We start from the raw sequence: 15,653 nt of genomic DNA, 5'->3' as shown, positions 1-15,653 counted from the left end.
TTGCACTTACATTCCAGACAATTCAAAACCTCTAGAGAAGTATATACGAAACATCACTGCCATACACTACGAAATTGAGGATCTGACAAAGATAAATGTGTGGGAAAAAGTAGGTCATGGAATGGGTAAAGTTGGAAGTTGGTTTGCCAACTTAGGAAAAGGTATCGTTTGGTACATACTGAAACCCATCATCATAATTGTGATTTGTGTAATCACTTTGTGGGGATTGGTGCGTTTGTATCAGTGGTATAGAGCAAATAGGTTACAGAGAACTATGAGAAAACAGGAGGAAAAGTTGACAGCGATGCAGGACACACAATACAGGAGTCTAAAGGCATTAGAGACAATGAAAAGAGGTGGCACTGCCACGACTTCACTTTGAAAGATTCTACATTTTGTGATGGTGTCCTGATGGTGATGACCCCTGAAGGTCATCAAAGGGGGGATTGAGAGAGCACAAGTTTGAAAAAAATGTATAAGTGCACCATATTTACAAGCACGTAGTTAGTTAACATGTACTTTGCACCAGAGTGTTTATATTTAGAAGTGAAATACACAGAGTGTCTTATATTCAGTGGTGAAATGCATAGAATGTTTAAGTAGAGTAACAATAATCATAACTGTGTGAGACTAACGTAGAAATGTTTGGGATGAATATGAAAACCTCATGTTCTCATGTTAAAGGAATCATGTTAGAGTTGAATAGAGCTTTACAAAACCAGTATAATGTGTAGGCCTCATGGCAATTCACAGAAAATCTAAACGTGCTGCTAAAATAATGTGAGATGGGGTTAACGTGGTTCTTCCAAAAATGTACTATCGAATTTAGTTTTGAAATATATGCTTTATAGATGTGTACTTTAAGAAATGTATGTTGGTTGAGAATGCTGTTTAAATCAAGTAAAATGTTTTCAGAGTGCAGGGACCCGCTTCATGTAAATCAAGTAGGCCTGAACTGATAGTGATGTCTCTTTGATGTGCCATGTGCTCGTTAGAGGAGAAGTCGAGAGGTGCCAAGTACAGAGCTTCGCTTATATTTTATGACCTATAGATATGGTGGAGTCTGGAATTTGAGGCCCACTGCAGGACGGACTGTATGCAGGTGCGAGGGTCTTAATCAGCTAGAATGAAAGGGGCTTTGTTCAGTGGCGCTTGGCGCAGGCCTGTAGGAGTTTCCAGGAATTTCAGGGGGTATCAGCGCACTGGAGAAGAAGCCTGGGAACCAAGGTCAACTATAACGAGGGTCTTGAAGAGTACCATCATGGAGTTTACCGCGCAAAGATGTACCACGTGAGGGGCGTCCCGAGGGGCGTTCCTATCGAAAATGTGATTTGGTATTAGGGAAAGCGACCCGGGAGGAGAGCAGAGCAGATGATTTTGGGAGCCTAAGGAAGCGGATGGGTAGGCAGATAGGCTGATCAGGAGAGACCCATTATCAGAGAAGAGACAAAGAGAAGTGCGTGATCTTCTTAGGAAGTCACCACGGCTGACACCTAGAGGGGTAAAGATCTTGTTAAGTAGGGATGTCACTTAGTATAGTGTAGGGACAGACTAACCTGAATTTTCCTTTTCTGTAATGACTTTGAGGTTGCAACTTGTATCCATTTTGGCAACCCTTATGGTTTTCGAGCTTGTTCTCATTATTCTGTTTTTCAGACTCAGAATATTCAAAAAGTTCATGTTCATAGTGATACCGATTTATCTTCTGAATCTCATTTTGAGAAGTTTGTATCTTCAGTTATCTTTGACTTTATATTAAATCTTTGAAACTTAAATTTGGTCAGTGGTCATTTAGAGTGGTGTAAGTTCTTACATTGATTGACTTATTGTTAGATTACCTTTTACTCAACGACAGGTACCAACGATTCAGTCGACTTGGTTTGGGATCTGGTAAGGTAACTAGTAACCAGAAATCCCGCGTTAACACGAACAACACATTATTCAATAGGAAAAAGTTAAAAAAACATAATTTTTAAAAAATACAACATTCTCCATCAGGTACAAAATGCATTGACTGAAAAAGAACGGAACATCTTCTAAAATTAAAATCACGTGGTGATAAAGGAAAACTCCACAAAAATTGCAACCAGGTAGGTGCAATTGATACAAAAAGCCACTCAATACGTAAACTAAACATGTCTTATGTACATGATCTCAGTACCCCTGATAGAAACCATGTCACATAAAAACAAATAGTGGGCGTTGATAAAAGCTGCAAGATTAAAAGTGCTGTTCTCGCCTGTCTAAGATTCATAGGCAACAGAAGCAGCCCTATATGTTTGTGATGAAGAGCATTAAATTTCAGACACACAAAAACAATTTGCAACATATCACATGCTTGAAATATTGTCACACACAGGGGGTTGGACTTTTTGAACCAACTGCTGTTTGGATGCAACAGCTGGAGAAACATGCGGGCCTTATCTACAAGAAAGTGACTCAGCGCAGCACCGAAAGGCATTTGGCTGCGCCGCACTGAGTCACTCTTCAAGGCACAGGGGTGTCTCATATTTACAATGATATGTCACATCCCTGTGCTTGCCTCTGCGCAGGAGCACAATTGGCTGCCATGTGTCAACTCGGGCACCTTTGCACCATGGTGCAAGGGTGTCTGTTTTTCAGGGGAGAATTTTGTACAGAAAGTGGCACCATCCTACACAAAAACAACCACTAGAGGTGTGTTCCTCTTTCTATGTGTGATGCAGAATGCAGCACTCATAGAAAGAGGAAAATACTAAGAGTAATGAAAACATTTTTTCTCTTTGCGCTTCCCTACGCCTTCCTAGGGGAGGCGTAGCATTCTGACGCATTTCCAGGTTTACAAAAGGTTGTACATCTGGGAATGCAGCAGAAGCCATGGGTGTTGCGTGGGAACACCCACAGCAACAACCATGGCTCGCCCCTTTCATGCAAAGTGCTGCATGAAAAGAGGCTGTATTTACAAGGACATTTAAAATGCAGGGTGGCTGTACGTGTCCTTGTAAATAGAGGGCTGACAAATGCGTCGCCGGTGCATCATAAAAAGTGACGCACCAGCGGCGCAAGGGGCTTCATTATATGCCCTTCCCAATCTAAAGAGGGTCAACAACTAACAATGGTGACTAGACATCTCCAAGATGAGATAGGGTTCCAACCCACTTACCACCTTCACCAAGATATACTGCCAGACAGAACTCCTGTTGGAGGTGGAAGCCTCCCATCCAGCTACCACCCTTAGAGAGAAATACAGCTTCAACCAGACAAAGTCATCTTTAACAATACTGCCTGGGTCATTGAAGAGCTCCAGTCTATCCAGCTCCTTCAAATTGAACATAATGTAATATACCCATGGAATATACAGCATTTTGTCCAGGCCCATGCACTTGTGAATAAAGAACATTTTTAGTTTTAGTTCATCCTTCAGCCAAATAGTGAGTCAAAGCAGACTGAGGCGAAGGCATATGAGGTCTGAAATATAACCCAAGCCTAACTCTTCATGAACATTCCCTGTTGAACACCCAGGACACCCATCAAAAACATATTTTCCACTACCTGTAAATGTTCAGTGGAAATGTACCCCAGACATCACTGCCAAAGCTGGGTACAGGAAGACATCTAGGGGCAGATTTACAAGCCCCTTGCACCACGTTTACGCCGCTGTTGCGTCACGCAAGGCGGCATAAACGTGGCGCATCCCTACGAGGCATTTACAATGTGACGCATCTATGGAGATGCGTCACGGTGTAAGGCCCTGCGCCACATGAAACCTGCGTCAGGTTTCATGCAGGCGTTCCGGTGCAGGGGGGGGGGGCGTTCCGTTGCAGAAACGCCCCTGAAAAGTGACTCAGTGAAATCTACAAGATTTCACTGAGTCACTTTCCCAACGCTGATGCGTCAAAACCCTGCGCCTGCTTGAAGCACCACGTTAAAGATAGGGCAAGTTGGAAAAGTGCTGGAGTTGCGTGCCGCACGCAACACAACTTCAGCACTGCGCCAACTTTACGCCCAAGATGCGACACGCATCTGTTCATTCCTGCGCCATGGTGCGCCGCATTGTAAATGCGGCGCATCATGGGTGGCGCAAGGATGAACTTGCGTGCCGTATCTTTCCTGGCGCATCTCTGCCGATTTGCAGAGATGCGTCAGGCAACGTAAATCTGCCTCCTAGCTTTTAGAAGCATCTTTCAGTATCTTAATTGGCTTTTGACCCAATCGTCGTGAGAAGTCACTTATTTTAGATGTTGCCCTTTTAAAGCTTGCACGCTTCTCTTGACCAGCGTATGACAGCTGCAGAATGAATCAAGTAGAATGCCAAAGAAGGAAAAAATGTCCACCATATTTATGTGTTGGCCTTTTACCACAAATATATTTGTTTTAGTATTCTTGTGGCTCACCACCATAACATGAGATTTTAGTTGACAAATCTAGACTGTCAATAAAGTCAGAAAAAATTACTAAAAGTTGCTGGAGGCCCCTTGCCATGCGTGCAACCAGTACGGCATCATCTGCATACAAGTGCGCAGGTAATAATCTGCAACTCACTCTAGGGACATCCAACCCACGTTCAGAAAGGACATGCTCCAGATGATTAATATACAAGATAAAAAGAAAAGGGGCCAGGGTACAGCCTTGGCAGACTCCTCTCTTCAAATTAAATGACTGGGTACATTCCCCATTTGCCCCATATCTTATTAATGCCATTAAACCATTATATAAATCTCTCAAATAGGCAAATAGTACAGGATCGACCCCCATGGACCCCAGCTCAGCCCAGAGCATAGTTCTATTTACCCTGTTAAATGCTGAGCTGATGTCCATGAAGACAAAGTGCACAGAGCCACCCTTTGCTTTGGTATATTTAGAAATAAGCAGAAGTAAATTAAGGGTTTGCTCTACTGTGCCCCACCCCGGTCTGAACATATCTAATATGAACATTGAGAAAGTGGAAGAATACGCCCATTCATAAGATAGCCAGTGCAAAAAAATAGAATGGTATTTCTTTTGAAAACATTTGTAACACTTAGGCCCTGATTACAGTCAGTCAAGAGGTCTGTATTCGATTTGCATCATAAAAGACAAATACATATATAAAAAGAACAATTCATACACTTTTACATATAAGATAATAAATACATTACATTTTTAAAACCAAGTTAAAAAAGTATTACATTTTTAAACAATGATGAACGAGAAGACCCCTTGCTACATAAAAACAATGCTACTTTAAAACTAATAATCATAAGAGCTGTACAATGGGAAATTCATTTGCCAAGGTTGCGAGTGCGGATTGACCACGCCCAGCTCACGAATTTTGCTACACCAATAGCAATTGGTGAGGAAGTATCAGTTTTAAGAATCCTAAACGCTTCAACAGCAGATCTGGTGCCTAGTAACCGACAAACTGGTAAAAGCCAAACTTTCCTGGGTAACAAATACTTGGGGCAGCAGAAAAAAAGATGTTCAATGTTCTCTACTGCTGTTACACAGAAGGGGCACTTGTCACTACCACCAGTTGTCCAGGAGTGTGTGAGCCCCCGCACAGGTAACGAGCCTACTCGTAATTGGTGGTACAGTTTGCGATCGTTTGGCTTGGTGATTAAGTCCCAATAAGCTTCGTATTTAGGGGCGTCTTTTACGGCCAAAAATTCCAGAGACATAGTAGGACCATCAACCATAGCGGATCGCCTCTCAATGATCCAGTTCCAGTAAATATCTTTAAGAGCCTTTTTTGAAGGAAAGGTCGCGCATGCTGGATCAACCCATAGTGCCTCCAGGTTCAAATTTTTCAGGAGCTTCCTGAGGTGAGAGAACCAGGGTACCCTATGGGACCCTTCAAGACCCCTCACATCATCGATGGCCTCAGCGAACAGGGATAACTCCGGTGTAGTCCACAGACGACGCCAGAGCGCCAGTGGTCTATACCGTACCTCATCCTCAATAGATTTGACACCTAGATCAAGCTGCAGGGGTAGGCAGGGTGTTGATTGTGGGAGGCCAGTTGCCATTCTCAGGAACCTATTCTGAGCCACCCTCAAAGAGGATAAATCACTATACCCCCACAGTTCCGCACCGTAGATAGTTGCAGGAATTACCTTGGAACCATAGATTTTAATCAACGGTGCCATGGGTTTGGTGAAGGATTTTGCATACTCCTTCAGTAAGGCTCCCCCAAGTTGCGCATGTTTCAGGGTCATAAGATCCAATTGAGGTTTCCAGCTCAAATTCTCACTTAGTGTGACACCCAAGTATGTGAAAACCTCCGTTTGGTCCAAAATAGCTCCGCTCATCGATACCTTGGCCTTCACAGCCTTGGGGCCTCGCAGAACCATAAATTTGGTCTTATTAACATTCACCTCTAACTCATGCTCGCTGCAAAAACACTCAAAACGGGCCAGGGCAGACTGTAGTCCCTGTCTCGTTTTAGAAATAAGAAGAGTGATTACAAGTATAGGTCGTATTTATCATACATGATATATTATGATACCATCTGGAACATTATTTATCAAGTGCAATAAATACCACCTATTGTGAGATGTTGGGGAATAACATGCAAATATTGGTGTTTAATGCACCAAAAACCGCATGATATGGTAAATACCATATAGTTTCCCGCTGTTAAATTTCAGGACTTTTGACCTGCCAAAAATTTAACAAAGGTTGAGTTATTTAATGCATGCGATAATTATTGGATATGTTAAATACCTAACAACTCATAATTCCACCCTATGCATAAACACTGGTTTATGCACGGGTCATAATTAATCTCCTAACTCATAATCAGGCCCCAAGAGCCATTAGTTGGAAAGTGTGCCTGGCAGATAATGGGGGCTGAAAAAGCAGTGGTTCATAAAATTCGCTTAAATCTCTCTTTCACTCCCTCACATATTCCTAATTTCCCCTCCTTTTCTTTCTTCTCTAGATTCATCTCCTCCCTTTCACCATCTCGGTAGATAAGTAAACAGTGATTGCTCCTCGCATTCATAGACCATGTTTTAAGCAGCTACCCATGGCTCACCTGCTGTGATCTGCTCACCTATACCCCTTCAGTACTGGGAGGGCATGCCTGCAGGGAGCTGTGCAGTGGGCAACCTTTGTTGTAGGGCTGGCTGACGTGGCAGGGTCTGCAGGGCCCAAATAATGAAGTATCTCCTTTGCTATATTACACATTGTGATACCCAGCAGGAAAAATATTTGCCTCGGATCTCTGTTTCTGTTGTGGGTCTGATGTGTTGGATGCCAGCTAGACATGTTTTGATACATGGAAGTAGCATGTTTTGATGATATGTGTGTGTAATGTGTAGATGTTTGCACTGGTGTGTGTTTTGCAAGATTACCACATATAGTTCTACTGGGTGCATAGCAAGGTGCTGGTGCAGTTGTTGTACATCTCAGCCATGTCTCGAGCACTTCTGCTTCCTATGGTTCCATGAGAGGTACACCACTGCATCGACTGCCCCACAAAAAAATAGTGTTTCTAGGCAGCCATGTAATAGATGCTGCGATTACCCAGCACAAGTGCATATCATTTATTGACACTGGAAAGGTGAACAGCTGAATGTTCCCGCAAAGACTGGAGCTGCTGACGCACAGGCACTGAACCCATTGAGCTATGTTATCTGTTATGAGGCCCCAGACCCTCTCAGCCTGCTTGTCAGAGTAGCTTGAGACGGAGGATACTGTCCTGAGGATTTAAGAATTACACATTAAATATCATTTGAAACCACAGGGCATTGGCAGCTTTTAAGCTTGGTCAAGTACTGCACAGGCATTTCAGTGTAAGACAAGCTGTCTCTGCTACTCCCAAAGTCTTGCACTGCTGCTACATTTCACTCCATACAACAAAAAAAGATTGCATTGCCAAAGTTTCTTTTTCTTACAATATTAACTTATCCCCAAAAAGAAACCCTGCCTTTGCTGCAAAATGTGTGCCGATGTTTGCTGGTGCTTGGCACCACCACTATGGGGCCGACTACGATGCCGGTCGACGCACATTCGACTGGCATCGTAGGGAATCAGGAACGCCCGACAAGGAGTCAGAGGCCCCTCTTCACAGATTAGGATCTTACCACCGAGTCGGCAGTCAGATCCTGTATTTATTCCAATGTGGCTTGTGCTGCCACTCGTAGCACAAGCCACAATGGAAAACATGCAGAGTTTAAACATCCCTGCACCGAATAGCAGGCTCCATGCAGTGCCTACCTACCATCAAAGTACACCATTTGGTGTGCTCAACACAACACGCGCAACTTAGTTAGCCTGTGAGCTCCCTTGTAATACCAAAGTATTTTTATTCTCAGAGAAATTTAGGTCCATCTGCTGCATGTGTATACTTTTAATTGTTGTCCAAGTTGGTTTTTGTTACACTGATTCCATATAATAAATTCATTGAACGTTTGCATACATAAGCTCCCTGCAATGTTACTTCATATTGTTTGAACAGAAGACATTGGCCTCATTATACAATAAATATAACACAACTTGTTTATGATTCCCAAAGCATTTTGGGTGATTTTAACCTTCTTCAGGGGAAGCTGTGACTATAATAATGATGATTGTGTTACCAATTATTTTAGGAACAATACTAATTATTGAAACACAAGACTAAAAGTAAAAGTTGAGAGACCGTGGTGCCAAAACTCTGAATGAAGATACTCAGTTACATGATATCCATCATCATGTGTTTCTGGTTTTTATTTCAAATAAACATGTAATTATGCGACCACTGATTGTGTACACTGCGAGAACCTGCTCACACCCTTTTTTACCAGGTTACCTTCGCCACACGATTCCACCTGTTGCATTGTATTCACTATGCCAATGGGAACATCAATGTAACCCCATAACCGTACGTGATTATGAACCTCCGAAGTAGAATGTCACATGATCTTATATCCAATACACTGCTAGAAAAGACTGCCATGATTTTGGTATACCCTTTACATAAATGACTGGAATGTTTTCTCCAAAAAGTAACTGTAGCGAATAAATAGTGATTACTGCACGATATGTGCATGCAAACTAAGAAAAATGAAGGAGATAGGAAATAAGGTATACTCTGTCCTGAAATGAGCCGTACCTCCCTACATGGAAATGTATTTCACCTATTTACCACCTTGTTAACTTAAGTGGTGATCTTAACAGAGTTTAAACATAAAAATACTAAAATGGAGTAAAATGGTTGAAATACACATACATTTATTTTAGTGTTATATTTTCTTAAAACAGAGATATAACATTTCAAACAGGTATTACATCGCCTAATCAAGTGAATTACATTGACCAATGAAGGTCATTGAAACATTTGTAATAAACAAGATGAAATATGTGATCATGCTTCTATACTTTATGAGCATGCATACCACTTCACATTATTTATAAGAAACATAACATTTCGAATTTGTCATTTAATCCTTTGGGAATTAAACTCTCCAGATGTCTAATCCAAAAAGTCCCCCCTTCCACTAGGGTTTTTTGTATATTGGTGTTTGGTTGTATGGTAAATCTCTCTATAACTGTGAAACAAAGTTGTGCGATGTTGTGATTGTAATCAAGCCAGTGGGAGACTAAGCTGGAATCGAAGTTCTCGGTTCTAATCATGCTCTTGTGTTCTGTCATTCTCATCTTAATTTTACGTTCAGTCTTACCAATGTATAATTGGCTACAAGGGCATTTAATGGCGTAAATCAATATGTTCCGAATTGCAATCCGATGTGTGGAGTCACTTAACATGGTTTATCCCATGTGTGGATGTGATATTGTGTTCCACGTTATCACATTACTGTAGTGGACACACTTAAACCATTTACACATTCCTTTGTGATTCACTGTATGTGAAAATAACAGTGTCTTTAACAGTTCTTTAAGGTTTGTGGAGTGTATACGCAAAGACATGTTTCTCTTTTAAAAGTCCTCGAAAATCTGGCTCTGGTTGAATCACCTCAATTGTTTTATTGATGATTTGTGTGATGGCTTGTTACTTAGTGGAGAACTTGCCCACGTAAATATCTCTTGATTGGCTTGTTTTTTTGATTAATGTTAAATGGTCCTGCAATCCATGGTTTGCACTCTTTGAAGAGTATTGTCCAATACCTTAGTAGGGTAACCTCTTCTCTCGTATTGTAAGTAAAAATCCTGTATAGAAGAATTGCAAATGTGTGTTTTCAAGGTAATTCTTTTGATTCGAATGAACTGGGACAATGGCAGGTGTTGCTTTAGTGCTGGTGGGTGAAAACTGCTGTAGTGTAAAGTGTTATTTCTGTCTGTGTTTTTCTTGAAGTCTCTGGTCATCAAACCATTCAGTGTCACCTCCAATTGAATATCCAAAAAATGGAGGCTCTGTTGACTCATCCTATGTGTGAACTGAATACTGGGATTCTGCTGGTTCGGTTCCATAATGTTGTCCACCAATTAAGTTTGCAGGCTTTTCCAAATTACTAAAATGTCATCCATGTAATGCATGTATCCTAATAGATTATCCACCCATTTTTTCTTCTCATATATGTGTTGTTGCTCGAATTTGACAACTTGTGTTTATGATTTTCTATGTTTTATCACTATGTACATGTGTACATTTTTAACTGTTTTATGGCACCAAAAAGTTTTTTTATGTATATGTAACTATTGGATTAAAATTGTACATTTTTCTATATACCATTTTATAGTTGTTTCATGATTTTTTCCTCTATTATTGTGATTTATTATTCATGTGGTTATGGCATTTAAGGGCTAGCAATGGTTCCCCCCCTTCTGCATTAATTTGTAGCAAGCACCCCTTTCTCCAATCCTTTGGCTCACTAGGGACCCCTGCATATTTTTTCGTTGCTCGAATTTGGCCATGAATATATTTGCATATGCTGCCCTGGATAAGCCCACAGATGTTCCTGTCCTTTGTAAAAAGAATTAATTGTCCCCCGAAAAATAACTGTGAAAAAGGCTAAAATGAAGGAGTTCCAGAAGAAATATCTTGTTAGCTTTACCCCCTTCACTATGGAGCAACATCTATTCAACCTCCTCCAATCCCTCTTCATGCAAAATCAATTTGTACAATGAAACAACATCAATGGTACATAACCAAAAATCTTGACTAGGTCTATATTCTAATTCCATCAGTCGATTCAAACAATCCGTGGTATCACAGATATGGGATTTCCATTTTCTTACCAGCGGCTGAAAAAAGGAGTCTAAGTATTTGTCATTGGGATTATGTATCGAACTGCATCTCAAAACGATGGATAGAGAGGAGGGCCAGGGAGGAAGGGGGCCCTGCTAGGGGCCCTCAAAGTCAATTTCCGCCTGCGATTTCATGGTAGGCAGAAAGCCATGAAGGGGCAGGCAAAAAGCTAAATTTTATTCCTGACAGCAGAGGCTGGCTCCGCTGCCATTTGTGGATTACATTTCCGCCCCCCCCCCGACAGACTCTGTGAGCCCATCGGAAGCGGAGGGGTATTTCCCCACGAGTTTCCCTATGGCTACCAGCGTCATAATACGGCAGTAGGATGGAAACGTCTAATATCAGGCAGAAGGCATCTAATGAGATATCGGATGGCTTCCCGCCCAACATCACAATGAGGCCCATAATTATTAACATCAGCACAACAGTCCACCACATGGTCCTGCTGTCTATCTATTTTTGAGGAAGAGAACACCAGTTTAACCACTAAACACATATTTAAAAAATAATTCTAGTACCTTTGGTCCATTCGTAAAGCTTTTGGTAGCCTAGAATCGTCCACACTTCCACATTTATAGGAATGTGATGTTCCATAAGAAGTGTTTATACTGGCATGTCGTTGTTATGGAAGTTTCAGTCGGTATCAGTAGAGCAAGTTGCAGTGGAGTCCTGAGCTCTGGCACTTGTCTATTGACAAATTAAGCACTGCCTGTGTTCCTACACTTTGCTCCCTGCAGTTTTCCTTCCACAGCTCCTTGGTTTTGCCGGTTTTCCTCTGAAAAGAAAAGTGCAACAAACATCTGCTGTCACACATCCACGTTCAGAGCTTCTCCCAGCAACCTGCCCACCTCAAGTGAAAGAACAATTATTTCATCTCATAACTTAACTCTCCAATGTATACAGAAGACGCATTAAGAATTACCGAATATTTATACTTGTCTGAAGACATTTGGCTAGAAACTCTAAACCCCGGAAGCCAGACCACTTAAAAAATGTTTTGTTTGGATTAAAAATGTGTGAGTTGTCTGTGAATGTTCACCGGCCTCCAATTTGGGTCAATTTACAGGGGAAATCTCAATTTCTTTTAATACATTTGGGCCACAAAGAACCACTCAGGGATGCAGCCCTTAAAGTATGCTACAGATCCGTGCATATTTCAAGAGAAGCTTAGGAAAGCATTCCTGCGCTCGTGGCCACAGGAGAGCCCACGGAAGGCAGGGAATGCACAGTGTGATCCTATGCAGATTCCCTCCGCTGCTGCAGATGCCCAACTGAGATGAAAACATTTGAAGTCGCCCACTGCAGAGAGCCCCCGCCGAGACAAGGCTGGTAAAGAATAATCAAGGTTTCTGTCTCACGGAATTTAGATTTTCAGACACAATTTAAGATCAGTCATGAAAGAGAACAGCCTGCGAAGCAAAGGCAAGTCAACCTTACCAAATGAGACCCTGCATATGATCTGAGCGCGCGCCCCTAATTTGAGAGTAATAAGTCCCTGTAAGATTTTACCATATTGTGCTGGCTTCCCATGTGCTGCCCTAGCTCAAATTTGACCTGACAGAGAGGAAAGTGCTCACTTTCATTTTCCTGTTCAACAAAAAAAAAGTTAGTCAATTACGGTAGAGTCTTAAATGTGTTGAAAATTCCCAGCTTGCACCGGAACAACCGGTACTAGGTATGATAATAATGAGCAGGATATGTCTCTTCTCCGACATAGCAGACATTTCAACTTTAAAATAAAAACGGTTATAATTCGCATCATTTCAGTCAAAAAGAGCTTTCTGTTTTAATTTGAAATGTGTTGGCTTTGTTAGAGCGCCACTGTACATGAAATAAACAATGAGATGGCCACCAGAATGAGTGAAGAAGTTCGGTTTTACTTGGAGAATGTAGGCGGAAATTGAAGGCAAAGATTTACTCAACATTGTGGCTGAACTTGCCTTAATGTTAAGTAGTTCCTTACATCATAAAGCAGCGCAAACAGCAGCATTGATCAACTTTCACGAGCAACAGTTATTTTGTGCCAAAAGTTAACACTAAAGAGCCTTTTGCTCAGAGCGTCGACCCCTGATAATGTATGGCAAGAAGGCATAGGTGCCAGGAACAGCACAATTTTTGTAGTACCCAATGCAAAGCAAGCTGTGCCATAAACCCTATAGAGGTTAGCATGCTACCCATGTGGGAAAGCGCTTCAGTGACCAGCATAAGGGTTGGAAGATCTATAGAAATGTTCCCATACCAGATGGGGTCGACTTGAGATCTCATGGGTGAGCAGAGTAAATGAATTCAAAATTAACTTCTTGCAGAGACTGCTCTACCTGTTTCGCTCTCTAGAGGTGCGGATCCCTTGAGACACACTGAAGTCAATAACACAAAGGCTGTGGTCATTTATATGGAACGGCAAACCTCAGGCGAATTGTTACATCCCTCTTGGCCAGGAGCCCAGTGGAGACGGATATGGGCGTGCCCGATATTGGATGTTATGTTTAGCAGCCCAGTTGACCCCAGCCCTGGCGTGGTGCTTCCCTGAGGTGGGCAAACCTTGGCCTGTACTGGAACAGGAGCCCTGCAGTCTCCCACTTCACCAGGTGTTATGGCTGCCTCCGAGAGCGTAGCGTGTTGGGAGTCAACTTTATTGGACCACTGAGATAATCCTGCGTCACTGAAATATTGCAGTTCTAACACGGGTGGTGATGGCTTACCCTTCCCCTCTCATCCCAGTGATCGGATACCCAGATTTGCCACCCAGCTTGATGGACAGTGAATATCGTGCATGGGCGGGAGTTGTGACTCTCTGCCTTGGCCCCTTGTATGATTATAGTGCCCCAATTCCAAGGGATCAATACACTGGCATAGCTAGGGGGGAGCGGGAGGGGCGGACCGCCCCAGACGGCACTGTTTTGGGGGCAGCGGCCGCGCGGCACTGGTGGCCCGTTGCGGCCGCAGCTTTTATAATTTATTTGGGGTCACTCACTGCCTGACACTTTGTCAGTCAGTGTCCCCAGTCCCCAAATAAATTATAAAGGCCGTGGCCGCAACGGGCCACCAGTGCCGCGCGCGCGCCGAGCGGCCCCGTTTGTAGTGCAAGCAAGCTCACTTGCTTGCAACTGCTGCCTCACGCACGTTGCACGCACCGCCACCTAATATAGCGGTGGTAGTGTGGTGCGTGCGCGAGTCGCAAATGGGTCACCGAGATCAGAAAATGCAATCTCCTGTGCAATGCCAACCTCCTGCGCACTGCCGGGCGGCATGCATTGCTGCCTCTTCTAGCGCCCTGCCCCTCGCTGCTGATGAGGGACGTGAATCGAATAACCATGTTTTTAGGCCCTTCCTGAAATCCTGCAGGGTGGCAGTCTGTGTGTTCTCCTTTGTACTGCCGGTCACCGGTGTATTCAACTGTGTAGCCTTGGACCGTGTCGTGTATGTGCATGTAACTTGCAAGATCGAGGTAACTATTAGCATCGATACTAGGTGTCTCCCGTTTTTTTTCCCCAGCACCCCTCCCTCCCTCACCCCCCTCCAGAGGGGCGGCAATCTGAGGGATAGCCCCGGGCGTCACAAGCTCTAGCTACGCCTCTGGATCAATATGCCAAAGGCTATTTGCTTCATCCAAAAGAGTTGCATAGGGTGACATAGCTCTTGCATTGGCCTTGCAGGCAAAGGTCCGGGCCTTAGGGATGAGGGAAACTACAAAGATATGTTCTCCGACGGCGACACAGCGAAGATGCTATCAAAGCTCTGTAATGCTCTTGACAAACCCAGCTCTTTCTCAGATGTTACACATACCAGAAAATGGTCTGAGGACCTAGTTCTCGACCTTATTGAGTCAGAATGAATCCTAATTTGGTGGGGTGCAGCAAGATTCTCTATATGCTTACATCATCCAGACAAAGCTTTATGGTCATGCTCAGGTGGTACATGGCCCCGATCTGTCTCAAGGCGATTAACGTTAGTTCTGGTGATTATTGGAGGGGATGTGGGGGGAGGGGAATTTACATACACTCATGTTGGGATTGGACCTGGATTCTTCCATTCTGGTCCCAAGTACTAGAGACTATTAAGGACATAACTAGCATCGCAGTAACGAAGACAGCCCAGGCAGTTCTCTTGGGTTTGGTGGATGATAAGGGTGGGTATGCCTTATCTTTTCCTACTAGCAAAATACTGACTCACTTACTCTTGGCAGCCCGAGTAGTGGTCACCCAGAGATGGAAGGGCCCATCCCTGCTGACCATCGAACTTTGATGGTCTAGGATGTGGATGATCCATACAATGGGGTAGCTCACTGTTACGCTTAAGGACACTCTCCCGCCCTGTGCCAGGGTATGGACACTCTTCCACATGTATGTTAAGAGGGAGATACACACACTTGGTGCGCACAGAGGAGATACTTGATTAACTCATTTTGAATAGCTTCTATCTCTGAGATGCTAGAGGAGATCCTACTCCTGGGTCAGTGCAGAAGATGGGTGGATAAATTGAAGAGTGAGATTGGAAAATGTTG

This window comes from Lissotriton helveticus, chromosome 4_1 (genome assembly GCF_964261635.1).
Source record: "Lissotriton helveticus chromosome 4_1, aLisHel1.1, whole genome shotgun sequence".
Taxonomy (NCBI): Eukaryota; Metazoa; Chordata; class Amphibia; order Caudata; family Salamandridae; genus Lissotriton; species Lissotriton helveticus.
Note: the sequence above shows the minus strand (reverse complement) of the source record.